This window comes from Pteronotus mesoamericanus, unplaced genomic scaffold, assembly GCF_021234165.1.
Source record: "Pteronotus mesoamericanus isolate MK-2021 breed Mesoamerican mustached bat unplaced genomic scaffold, CSHL_Meso_final contig_32, whole genome shotgun sequence".
Classification (NCBI taxonomy): Eukaryota; Metazoa; Chordata; class Mammalia; order Chiroptera; family Mormoopidae; genus Pteronotus; species Pteronotus mesoamericanus.
Genome location: NW_026555134.1, coordinates 4,254,697 through 4,267,478, shown reverse-complemented (window position 1 = coordinate 4,267,478; position 12,782 = coordinate 4,254,697). Strand labels below are relative to the sequence as shown.

The 12,782-nt window shown below is 36.1% G+C and overlaps 1 protein-coding gene across 1 annotated transcript in view; it reads right to left on the bottom strand.

The window, feature by feature from the left end:
• The window catches only part of FBXO8 (F-box protein 8), a 42,343-nt gene extending 29,561 nt beyond the window's left edge, over positions 1-12,782 (bottom strand). The window contains exon 1 of the mRNA XM_054576044.1: positions 12,528-12,782. The gene's annotated coding sequence lies outside the window, so the exon portion shown is untranslated. The remainder of the gene's footprint in view (positions 1-12,527) is intronic.

Genomic DNA, 12,782 nt, shown 5'->3' with positions numbered 1-12,782 from the left:
TATTAACACAGAACTCACCAATCCTGAAAGCTTACCTAACAGGTATTTTCTCTATAGAGCACCGTAACAGCCTTCTTACACTTAAGAACACCAAACAGCTCTTCAGCGTTACACTTGGGGGCCATTTTAAATCACAACATCATTGACAAACAGCAGAAATGTGAAAAATGAAAGATTTGTTTGCAGCATGAGAACTGAAACAAGAAGGCAAAACACTGCCTTATTCAAACTTAGCTGGGAATGTGTGCTTCCACAGATGCAAATTTTTGCAGCTCTGCAAATGTCCAAGAATAACTAGAAAAGTGCCACAAGAATTGATTTGAGGGATTAAAAAAAAAAAAAAACTGATGAGTAGGCAAATTCACTAATACAAAATCTACAAACAATGAGAACTGTAAATTATTGGTAATATTATTCAAGAAGTCCCATGCATTTTCTTCCAAATTTGAATTTATTTTATCATGTTCAGAGGATCTATAAAATTCTAAGAAGCTTCAAAATGAAACCAAAGATATTTTCTCTTGGTCTCCAAATGTAGAAATAGTATGTCATTATTTATTATCTGACAGAAATAAGCAAAAATTTCAGAATTACTTAGGTTACAGAAGAGAAATTATGCTAAAAAATATTCTCTGAAACATATCAAAGTTGAAATTATTTCTTTCAGAGGAGAAATAAATTATGGGGGAAAATCATAGCAATTAAGAAACATTTTGTTATTTTTCAAAATGGTAATAAAATTGATACTAATAAACAAAGATTTAGATACTCTTTAGTAAGTTTAAATTCTTCATGGAGTATGATTAACACAAGCATAATAAAACTTGGAACTCCTTTTAAAATTGGGTGAAGTATCAAATGAAGCAATGGCCAACTAGGCAAATGAATACTATTCAAGAATTTATATTTTCCTGGAATTATGCAAACATGGCTATCAATTTAACTACAGTAGTCAAATACTGTTCCCTCTGTCTCAGAACTATCATATGTTGTTAGGTTTAAAGGTCAAATATTTGTGCTCAGTTCTGCATCACCTACAAATGCACTCCATGTGCGTGGTTGTGGACAGGAGACTCTAAAACCTGGGATTAATGATCTACTGAACAGGGACTGGTAACCAATCTAAGTGACCTGGGATACTCAGAAGTCACATCAGCTAAAAGACAAAGGGCTATTTTCCCCTCATGTATATGAATTTCATATTTTGGCATTTATTATCATATCTTACTCTTCAAATTTAACTTTCTATTCCTAAAATGCTATGATGTGCCTGGTAGCTAGGATGACATCGATGGAAATTAACATGATTTTAGGAAGATTCCAGCATTTTTCAAAAATGAAGTCTTTGGAAAATATTTAACAAGAAGAGTGTATACAGCTTCTTGCTTAGCTAAAGATCCATTTATGGAACAAACAGCCACTATCTCCACTAAACGATTACGGTACCCCTCGCTGTCAACATTTTATGCAGGTTACATACAGGGTTATTAGGCATCATTGGTGCTTTTCCTTCCAAAAAACCTCTTTTTGGTATTATATAACTTAATTTTAATATTCTTAACTCTAAAATTATTTTAATTCATTCATAGTTTTAGAAATAGGTTTTAAACCAGAACCAGATGGTAGGGTACCATCTCATTAACATGATTTATGACATAAGGCAGTGATTTTCAACCAGTGTACCACGGGACACTGGTGCGCCGCAAGAATTTTTAAAACATGCAATTCCTGACTAGTTAGTCAGGGGCACTGACTTCTTTTTCCTTAGATCATCAAATTAAAACAAAAACAAAAACAAAAATGACAACAGCCAACACAATAATAGCCATCCACTGTGAATAAATCAAAATTATACTTAATTTTTTTTTGTCAGAGCAGCAAAAACTGAATTTTTTGGTGTGCCGCAGAATTTGAATAATTAGTTTATGTGTGCAATGAGATGAAAAAGGTTGAAAATTACTGACATAAGGAATCAATTGAACAGCAGATAGAAGAAAGGATGTTCTAACCCACTTTTGAAACAATCTTGTATGGTCAACTTTTGGCTTTTTGTTAAAGATATAAGGTTGAGCACACATATTTATCACCTTTGCCTCCTATTAAAATGAGAGAAAGGGAATTTTTAAAACGGTAGAAACTAAACCTATAAGGGAAGGAAAAACAGGATGTTGAGTGGACATGAGATTTCAACAGATTTCTGTAACATGAAAGTGGAAAGCAGAGTGGTTAGTAATGAACCCATGAAGAGGAAGGAGGAGAAAAGTCTGGAATAGTGCAGAGAGAGAAGCACATTATAGAACCCTCGAGAGGCTTTTAAGGGTCCAAAACACAGTATGAAGATAGGATTAATTCAGAGCAAAACGAGGAACAAAAAACAGGATTAACATCTCTGGGTCACTGTTTCCTTCCTTATACAATACTGAAAAAAAAAATCCCCCTTTACAATTTTTGTGAGAATTAAATTAAATGTGTGTATATGGAACAACAGACTACAATCTATACACCAACCCGCATACATCATGTGTCTAGAATGCTTAGGCATTGACCTCAGCCCCTTTCCTTACCTAGGTAAAATGTTTTCACTAAAGAAATGGAATGACACTAGAGAAAAGACTCCCCTCCTCCCACACTAGCATTAACAAGTGGCCCCGCATAGCGGCTATCAGACCAGAGCAAGGGCAACCATATACAGATGCACACATCTATCAATCAGCTTTTTATTGTCCCAAAGATCCAATGTGCAAGCATTAAAGTGCAGCAGCAACACTCACACACTATCGCCTGGGTTTTTTTCCTGGTTTCACCCAGTGACTCTTCAGTAAGTGTTAAGTTTAATCTTTACCTTTTTTTAATCCTCACTCATGGATATGTTTATTGATTTTAGAGAGAGAGGATGTGAAAGAGAGAGGGGGAGAGATAAACACTGATGTAAAAGAGAAACATCCATTGGTTGCCTTCTGTGTGCACCGCAACTGGGGATTGAACCCACAACCTAGGTATGTGCCCTTTCTGGGAATGGAACTCACAACCTTTCTGTGCACGGACTATGCTCCAAAAAACTTAGCAACCCAGTCAGGGCTAAGTTTAACATTAATCTAATAGACATAGTTGTAAAATCACATACTCTACATACTACAAATTGAGTTTGCCTAGAGTAAATCCACTAGGAACCCACTGAAGCTCTGCTACATGTGAGTATGGTAGAAAAGTACATCTTTCTCCCAACTTTGCCCTTTCCAGTCCACTTGGAACCCCCTATGCAGAGGTGTCCAACCTTTCAGTGTCTCTGGGCCACACTGGAAGAAGAGTTGTCTTGGGCCACACATTAAATATACAAAGACTAATGGAAACTGATGAGCAAAAAAAAGGTTTTAAGTAAATATATGATTTTGTGTTGGGCCGCATTCACAGCCATCCTGGGTCGCATGCAGCATGTGGGCTGCCGGTTGGACACCTCTTCAAGGGCTACCATGCAAATGTTTCTTAAATATGGATTATGAATGTCCAATGAGCTAAAAGAAAATCAAAACAAAAAAAAGCAATGACACAATGTCAAAAAGGACATTAGGAGCTAATTTAAAGAAGGTCCTATTGGCCTGGGACAATTTGGGCATCAAAATAAAAATAAGGACAATAATGGATTATAGCCCTGGCCAGGTAGCTCAGGTGGTTAGATCGTTGTCCCCATACACCAAGGTTGCAAGTTCCATCTCAGGTCAGGGCACATTCAAGAATCAACCAACCAATGAATGCATAAGTAAATGGAACAACAAACTGGGGGGGGGGGGGGGGCGGGGGGCTCCCTCTCCCTCCCTCTCTTCCTCTCTCTCAAATCAATCAATTAAAAAAATAAGGGATTATAATCCACCACATAAAAAAGAATCCATGATTCTATACTGATGATCAATCAATAAATAAATACACAAATATATACATGAAGGAAAAGGGAAGGAAAGCTCTCCTTTAGAGTCTATATAAAATACTGTCAATATAAAGATAGAATAATGGGAAAAATCACCACTTTACAACCATCACTGGAAAAATTACTCAGGCAAGAATTATCAATGGATGCTGAATCTAGAGTTTGATAAAGAATGGAATATTTACAGAGTCTCAAAGTATCTCCCCAGATATTACTCATTAATTACCAAAAAAAAAATAAGAAATCAGACAGTATTTAACCAAATGATCAAAATTAACTTTTACCAATAAGAGTCAAATGGACATGATGTGATACCCCAAGAAGGACATAACATGAATTATACGGTGTTCAGGCAGAAGATGCATAAGCTGAATCTAATCATGAGAATATCAGAGGAACCCAAATAAAGTCTGTAAAATGACTATTTTTTTCCTTCAGAAATGCCAATGCTGGAAAGTCAAAGAAAGGCTGTGGAACAGTTCCATATTAAAAGAGAATAAACAACCTGGCATCCACATGCAATATGTGGGCTGGATCTTGTACTGGAAAAAAATTGCTATGAAGGACATTATTGGGACAATTGAAAAACTAGATAAATGGGTTAAAGATTGGATAAAAACAGGGCACCAATGTTAAATATCCTGAATTTGGTAACTGTACAATGGCTATAATTTAAAAAAAAAAATCACTAACCTCTCTCTTTATATAGAGAGAATGATAAAGCAATGTTGCAAAATTACTTTAATTGGTGAATCCTAGTAAAGGGTATCCATTAGTTATTTTGATTAATCTTATAACCTATCTGTTCACAGAAGTCTCTTGGTTGTGGAGCTTAGGCATATGATTTTGGAAAAACTCTTGAGTTTTATGTTCACTCAGTCTAGGAATTACTGCCCTAGCGCCTACAGAGTGGAAACCATTAACTGAGGAGAAAAAGGCTCAGCATTATGGCCTAAGAGTAGTAGAGGCCCCTGTCAAGAAAAACATCACATAGTCAAAAAGAATTATTTTTGATACAAATTTTTATTTCAAAGGATGGAGAAACTTTGTTAAAGAAAGTAGGAAAACACCTCTTTACCTTTTTGTGTGTGTGTGTAGATTTAAGGCTTAGAATTCCTGGCTGTTTCCTCCTTTTATACATATTATGTATTTACTTAGGTAATAATATAAATATTAAACAAAATTATTTTTGTACTTTGAACCACCATTTATTTCTTACTGTGCCAAGAACTCGGTGAAAATTTCATTTTAATCCTTCCAACAATCCTAAGAGGTAGACATTGTTATTCTAATTTATAGCTGAGGCAGTAGTGACCCAGAGAAGTTAAGTAACTTGGCCTGAGATCTGATAGCTGGCAAATGGAAATTTAGGATTCAAACTCAGGTCTATCAGAGTCCAAAGCTTTTATTCTTAACCACCAAACCACATGCCCAGAGTTATTAGAGCATACAGATGGCAAAGGCAATGTACCATGTGTTTCTTCCTCACCGGCTGACATCCTTTACCTCTGACACTGCTTATTACCTCCACTCTTGTTCCCAGCTGTGCTTTCTTGCAGGCTACTGTTCCTGTGGAAAGCACCCTGCCTTTGATGTGAAAAGAACTGGTTCAAACTCCAACAGAGAATCTGATGAGCCTGCAGTCTGTGGTCCTTATCTGCTTTGTCAGTAAAATGGGTAATTCTAATCCAATGCGATTTACAGAACCTAGCCAATCGTAGGCAGTTTATATATAGTAAGTAGTTTTGTAGTCGCCCCTCAAGCCCTTTTAAATGATAACTTTTATTTTATCTTATTTAAGCGATAACTTGCATTTCAGAGAACACCTGATTATTTTGGATTTAATTACCAGAGTAGTCCTAATCCTGGTTCTACATTTCATTAATTTAGGACTTGTGAAATTTGGAGAGATTCCATCAAACTTTGCTAGGAAAAGAAAATAACAAGTACTAAGTAGAAACTAACTTAGTTTAGGCTGACACACTATATATAAAAAGTTTGGCAAATAAGGTCAGTGACAACAAATACCTTTTAGTGTTAAGTACTACCATAATGTTTAACCACTATTGATATGTTAATGCCCGAAAGAGAAATGGGTCGAAGTTTTCTTGACACTGTTAGTCTGGAGGGTGAATTTAAAATTGGGGCTCCAATTATGCCATATGGTGTGTGACTAAATACTTCAAACAAGGTCTCAGAGCTTCTATTTCCTATAAAATAGGGGAATTCACTCCTATCTATTTTATAGGCTTTCTAATGAGCCTTAACTAACAGAACATATAAAAGCCTCTTTTAATTGGTGAGGCAGGACATAGGTCCTGCTTCACTTTCTTTTTTTCTAATGTACACATCTAAGAAATAGCTATAGTACTTTTTTTGACATGATTTTGGATAGAGTTCTCATTTTTCTAAAAAAAAGGAAAAAAGAAGAAGTAAAGTTTTAGTCTAAATGAATTAGTCTCAAACAGCATAAAGGAACTTCCACCTAGAAGGCAGTATAAATTAGATTAATTACCAACAATTATATCAGTTAGTTTTTAAGAACAATAATATTCTATTTACTTCCAGTAGATGGCTGTATTTCTAAAGAAGGGATGGTATTTTGGATAGTATTAATAGCTGTTGCTATATGTAATATAAAACCTATATTTAAAGTATTAAGCAGCTTTAATCAAAACAGCAGCTTGTAACAGTTAAACATTAAATAAAGCATTATTCTATGAGAAAAAAGTAACTATGCTAATATTTAAGTAATTTCATGACACTAAGCTTTCAAATAGCACATGCTGTGGAGACAACTGTATGAAAGAAAGAATGGTTTATACACTATGCATGTAGAGAATACAAGCTGAAGATAGGAAGAATATAAAGGACTCTGGAGGTCTCAAAAGTATTCTGCTTTAAATACTCTTGTTTCCATAAGTCTCTTCCTCAGCAAGCAAGGTTAAATCACTGGCTTACAATGATTGATGTGAAAAATCTCATTTAAATACTCATAAATGGCTGGTTATCTTCAATATTTCGTTAAGTGTCTGCACAATAAATTTATAAATAAGAGTTTCCTATCTCAGAAAAAGATCTAAAATATGTACCAAAGGAGTTACCTCTCAAGTGAAATTTCTATTAAGATTTAAAGATTGAGGAAAAACTACAATACTTATTTGCATCTTTTTGAAATTTTTCATTTTCCACAGCAGAAAATTAACAACTATAGTTTTGTCTATTCTAGGTTTTAAAAACCTTTAAGTGATATCATGTGATATTACTTAATGGAGGAGGAACATAGGAGAGTCTGTGAGAAAATATTTTCTATGAGACATTTAGAATCAATTTTGCAGCACAGCATTTATTTTTCTACTTCCAAAAGAACAGACCACCAAAGTTGTTTAGAAAAGTCTGAGAATTTAAAAAAAAAAAAAAAAGGAAAGGAAAGGAAAGGAAAGAAAAGAAAAGAAAAAACTTGATAACCAATCACACCTCTAAAATTGAAAGGCAACAATTGTAGAGAAATGAAGGACGGGTATGTCCACAAGGAGGTCTTTCTAAGGAGGAAAGGGAAATAGCTAAGTACTAAGAGGTCACAGGGTACATTAAACACATAAAAAAAACCCACTCATTAAATTTAAAGATCTGGTCCTGCAAGAGCAGTTTTTGTTCCTAAAAGGCATACCAGTTGTACTTTTTTTAATTCACAAAGATTTACAATATTACTTTGTTTTCTGGAGGATTTTTCCTGTTCTTTAATTTGATTCTATAATGAGTGTTACCAAACAAATGTAAACAAATGTAAAAATTAAGATGTGTCATTTAAATGCAACTGAAAAGCTGAGAATTTTGTAGCTATTTAATTTCACTTTAATTTCTTCAGCTTCTTTTGCAAAAAATAGTCCTTGTCTGTTTTAACTTTTAAATAAAATAAATTTATCATTCTTTTCACTAGCATTATTTTTAATTACACTGGTTCTTACTTAACTGAACTATTTGCTCAACCTAATTATAATCAGCAGCTGCACATCCTGACCTGCCTCATTGGGACATACCGCACACTCCATGCCCACCAACCACAATGGCCCTTCCTGTGAGGGTTGTGGAATTAAAAAATACAAACCAAAAACCCCTGTAATTCTAATGGAATTACTTTTATACAAACCAAACAATGTATTAAAATAAAATGAATATTGAGGGAAACCCAAAATAGGAGGAAAATCAGAAATGAAATGAGAAAACATCTAATAATAAAAAGACTGACACAAAACATGGATTTGAGTCAAGCTCCTTTCCCTTTTTTTAAATCTCACCTGAGGACATTTTTTCATTGCTTTTAGAGAGGGAGGAAAGAAGGGAGTAAGGGAGAGAGAGAAACATTGATGTGAGAGAGAAGCATCGATTGGTTGCCTCCTGTAAGTACCTAGACCGGGGATTGAACCTGCAACCTAGGTATGTGCCCTAACCAAGTACTGAACCTACAACCCTTTGGTTACGGTATGACACTCCAACAAACTGAGCCAAACTGGCCACTGCCAGGCTCCTTAACTAGTTTTAAGTATTGGGCAAGTCACTTAAATTTCAAAGTCTCACTTTCCTCACTGCTATTACAAGGGTTTTGAACTTGATGATCCCTAAGGTCTTTTAGCTATAAAATTCTATGATTCTATAAAAATAAAATGAGAAAAAAAATTTTTAAAGGTAAAATGAAGAGGTGATGGAGACACATATGTGTATGTGTGTTTATGTGGAGTTAGCATCTGTCCTTTCCATTTCTCTTCGCTATGTTCCTGACTTCTACAAATCACTACTCAGTATGAGCTGACGGCAGTTTTCCAAGCACGGCTTACTTGCTAAAATCTTGTTTCTTTTTCCCCAATAGCTTATAAAAGCCTATGCAGTCTATTCTTGAAGAAGATACAAACTGCTGATCACAGAGCTAAACACGCTAAACTTGCTGCCTAAATTCAAAACCACAAATATCTTATCTATATATCATAAAAGTTCTTGCCCCAAATATGATGAAAACTTACTTACTACATAAAAATTGATGTAAAATGTCCTATCAGGACATTTTAGTTTTATTGCAGAATCTGTGTCAATAAATTTATCAGAATAAAAAAATAATGAGAAAAAATAAAGAAACAGAATATAAATATCTATAAGTAGATGTATGATATTAAAGTTGTTTTAAAATCTTAAATAAAATATGCTCTGTCTGGCATGGCTCAGTAGATTGAGTGTTGGCCCATAAAGCCAGAGGTTGCTGGTTCGATTCTGGTCAGAGCACATACTTGGATTGGGGGCCTGGTCCTGGGCTGGGGCGTGAGGGAGAAGAAACCGATTCATGTTTCTCTCACACTCTTTCATCCTAACTCCCCCTCTCTCTAAAATAAATAAATAAAGTCTTTGTAAAAATCCTAAGTAAAATAGTTCAATGAAAAAGCATCACGAGCCCTGAGTGGTATGGCTCAGCAGATTGAGTGCCAGGCCACGAACCTAAAGGTCGCCAGTTCGATTCCCAGTTCCAATGCCTGGGTTGCAGGCCAGGTCCCCAGCTGGGGGTGTGTGAGAGGCAGCTGATAGATTTATTGATGTTTCTCTTCCTCTCTTTCTCCCTCCCTTCCCTTCTCTCTAAAAATAAATACAGTAAATGTTTTTTAAGAAAGCATTATGAGTCAGATATATATTTCATAGACTTTCAATATTAATGATTTTGATGTATCATCACAGGCAAGCCAAGGGATTAGCTTCAGTTTCCAAATATGAATCAAAAGTAGAAAAAATATATAATTGTATATAGCAGTTTGTTTAGTAATGAACTATAAAATCATAAATTTGAATGACTAATTTCAATGTACTGTGATCCAAGGCCATCTCTCGGTAATTCAGTGTTTTAGTCTACACAAAGCACAATAAACACACAAAACATTTCCTATTAAACTGATCATATATAATAAATTACAATTCATGTTTTAGTGTATCTAGAAGTTATTACCATAATATATTTTGTGGGTAGAAGTATTTCAACTGTGTTACTTTCGTCAGCATCTGTTTAAAATTTTGCAGCCATTGCCTCAAACTACCATAAATGAAGTATGTTAACCTGATAGGGAGTCCCAATTTAAAAGCCAAATTTACAATCTGAGAATTGACACAATCAGTCCAGTATTAAGGCCCTGGGGGATAAAAGATTAACTTAAATAATACTTTACTAACAGATAAGGATTTACAAGATCTTTCAAATGTGGAAGAAGCATAGGCAATTTTACGGTGGGTCACAGCCAAAATAATGTCACAAAAAACCCCTGATGTCCATATTTTTAATTTCTAACAAACCTGTATGGTTCACTAATAAAAGCTGTGCTGGTAATGTGTACCCAGGTAACGCTGGAAAAAGTGGCACCTGCCACCTAATTATGCTTAAAAACAGACATACAAGACACATTTCCACCTAAGACACACCTCTCCCATCCCTATTTGATCTCATACCACCATAAAGACTGCCAATGACCTGGATTCTTTCTACTCCAGAAGGCTCTCCTCTGCCCTTTCCTAACTTCTTTCCTCCTTAAAAGCTATCTTTGCTCATGTTTGTTTTGATACAATTTCAACCATATAAAATGGCAATGGGTAAGAAAGACACACAGCCTCCAGCTGTGAAATTCTCTCTGCTCACGGAGACCCTAAAAACGCAAACATTCCTCTCACACACACCATCCCTCAGGCAGTTTCACAAGCAAAATAATCAGCCTCCCTTCAGACAATTAGTATGGGGAAGAAGAGAGGGGGGGAAACGTTTTCCAAGAGAGATAAGGCTTGTACAAGTTTATTTCTTTACAATCTGGCATTCCTCCTTCTTGACTGCATTTCTGTTGACTATATGTCTGCTGTTATCAGCCACTATCAACACAGATAGGCAGCCTCTAAGATGACCCCCAAAGATCCTTGCATCCTGGGATTTATGCCCTGTGTAATCCTCTCCAGATCGATTTTGAGTTGGATTACTGACCCACTTCTAACATACAATGTTGCAGTAGTGATGAGACAAATTTCTGAGATTAGGTTATAAAAGACTATGTATAGGGTCTTGGGTGCTCTCTCATAGATTGAAGCCAGCTGCTATATTGTGAGGCAGGCCTATGACGGAGCCCGATATGGTGGAACAGAAGAGTTAAAATCCTCACTCCACTGGCTATTATTTACTGGATCTTGGGGGAATTTACTTGACTGTTCTAAGCTTTAGTTTGTTCATATGTAATGTGGGAAATAATAATACTTATGTTTAAATGGCTGTTGTATGAAATGAAATAACTCATATAAAGTTTCATTCCATAGCAAATAATCACTAAGATGTTACCTATTAATTTGTTTTGACAAAAATAAGATTTTAATAACTTAAAATAACCAGGTGAGTGCACTTGGAAATGGATCCTTCTACCCCTCAATGGAGCCTCCAAGTGAGACCTCAGCCTCCAGGAACAGCCTGACTACAGCTGCATGAAAGTACATGAGTCAGAGGTGCTCTGCTAACTTGTGCATAAACTTCCAACCCACAAAAACTTTGACATAACAAATGTTTGTTATTTTAAGCAGCTAAATTTGGGGCTGATTTGTTACTCAGCAATAGATAACTAACACAGTATCTCATCAGACATATTCTCAAGGTTAACTGGACAAAAATAAGAAGTTTCCTACTCAAACTGAAAAAATTGAATAAAATTTATTCTTCATTCTGATCAATTTTGTAAACCAATTTTCTTAGGCCGTGGTTGGGGGGACCCTTCTACCTCAGAAATAAGGTTACCAAACACCAAACATTAATAAAAGTAGAAGAAAAGCTGAAATAGAAAATATAAATTAGCTCCACTTTGCAGCAGTAAAGGTCATGATATACTAATTTGGGGAGAAACACCTAGGATCCTTAAAAATATAAATTCCAGTTGATAAAACAAGTAGCTTTAGTTATTAAGTTACTAAATACATACAGAACTTGAAAATAAAACAAGAACGAAATACTCAAATGACTGAGGATTAGGAATCAATGTAATTTTATCCAATTAACAATATTTAATTGACACCCCCCATGAAGAAACTAGAGCTGAGTCACAGAGAAACAAGAGAGGACCAACTAAGAATCTGCCAAATTTATAACCAAAGTTTGACAACTGAAGCAACTGGCAATTTATCGTGACCTTAACTGTGTTTGCATTCGTATTACTGAAAAGAAGGCAAAGAACCGAAAACTGTGCCTATCCACACCCCCTGTCCCCATTCTGCTTGAAAAGCAACACCTTGGGTTAGAATAGAGTATCATTGACATTCCTCGGCTTTATTTAAGAATAAAGCCTGGTCACTCTGGGGTCCCAAGCTGACCTACCCCAGTGGCCTAGAAACACAGGGAACAGCCTACTCCCGCCTCCTGACACCGATTCCTCATTTCAATAAGCCATCACCACTGTCACTCAAGATGTTTGCACTGTCATTGGTCCCAAAGTCTTGCTGGTTGGCAAGTTTCTGCCAACTGGCAAGCACCGGTTATCTTATTTCCGAAAGGAAAAGTAGAAAAGTACCAGGAAAAGAGACAAGAGCTCTGAAATAGCTAGGCTGACACTTGTACCTGAGCGACCTGCGATCCCCACCGCCGCCGCGACGAATCAGCCTCTTGGCGGGGGCTTTTAGCCAAAAAAGAAAAAAAGAAAAAGGCTCAGCCAGGAACTGGTGCCCAGGCCATGAAGAAGCTGGTTCAAACTTTACTTGTTCACGCCCGTGGAGGTGACGGCGGCGAGGACCCCAGAAACAGCACTGTATTCCTCCAAACTGAAAGCACCTCCAGCTGCGGCAGCTAGAGCTGCCGACTGTGCGAGTTTTGACG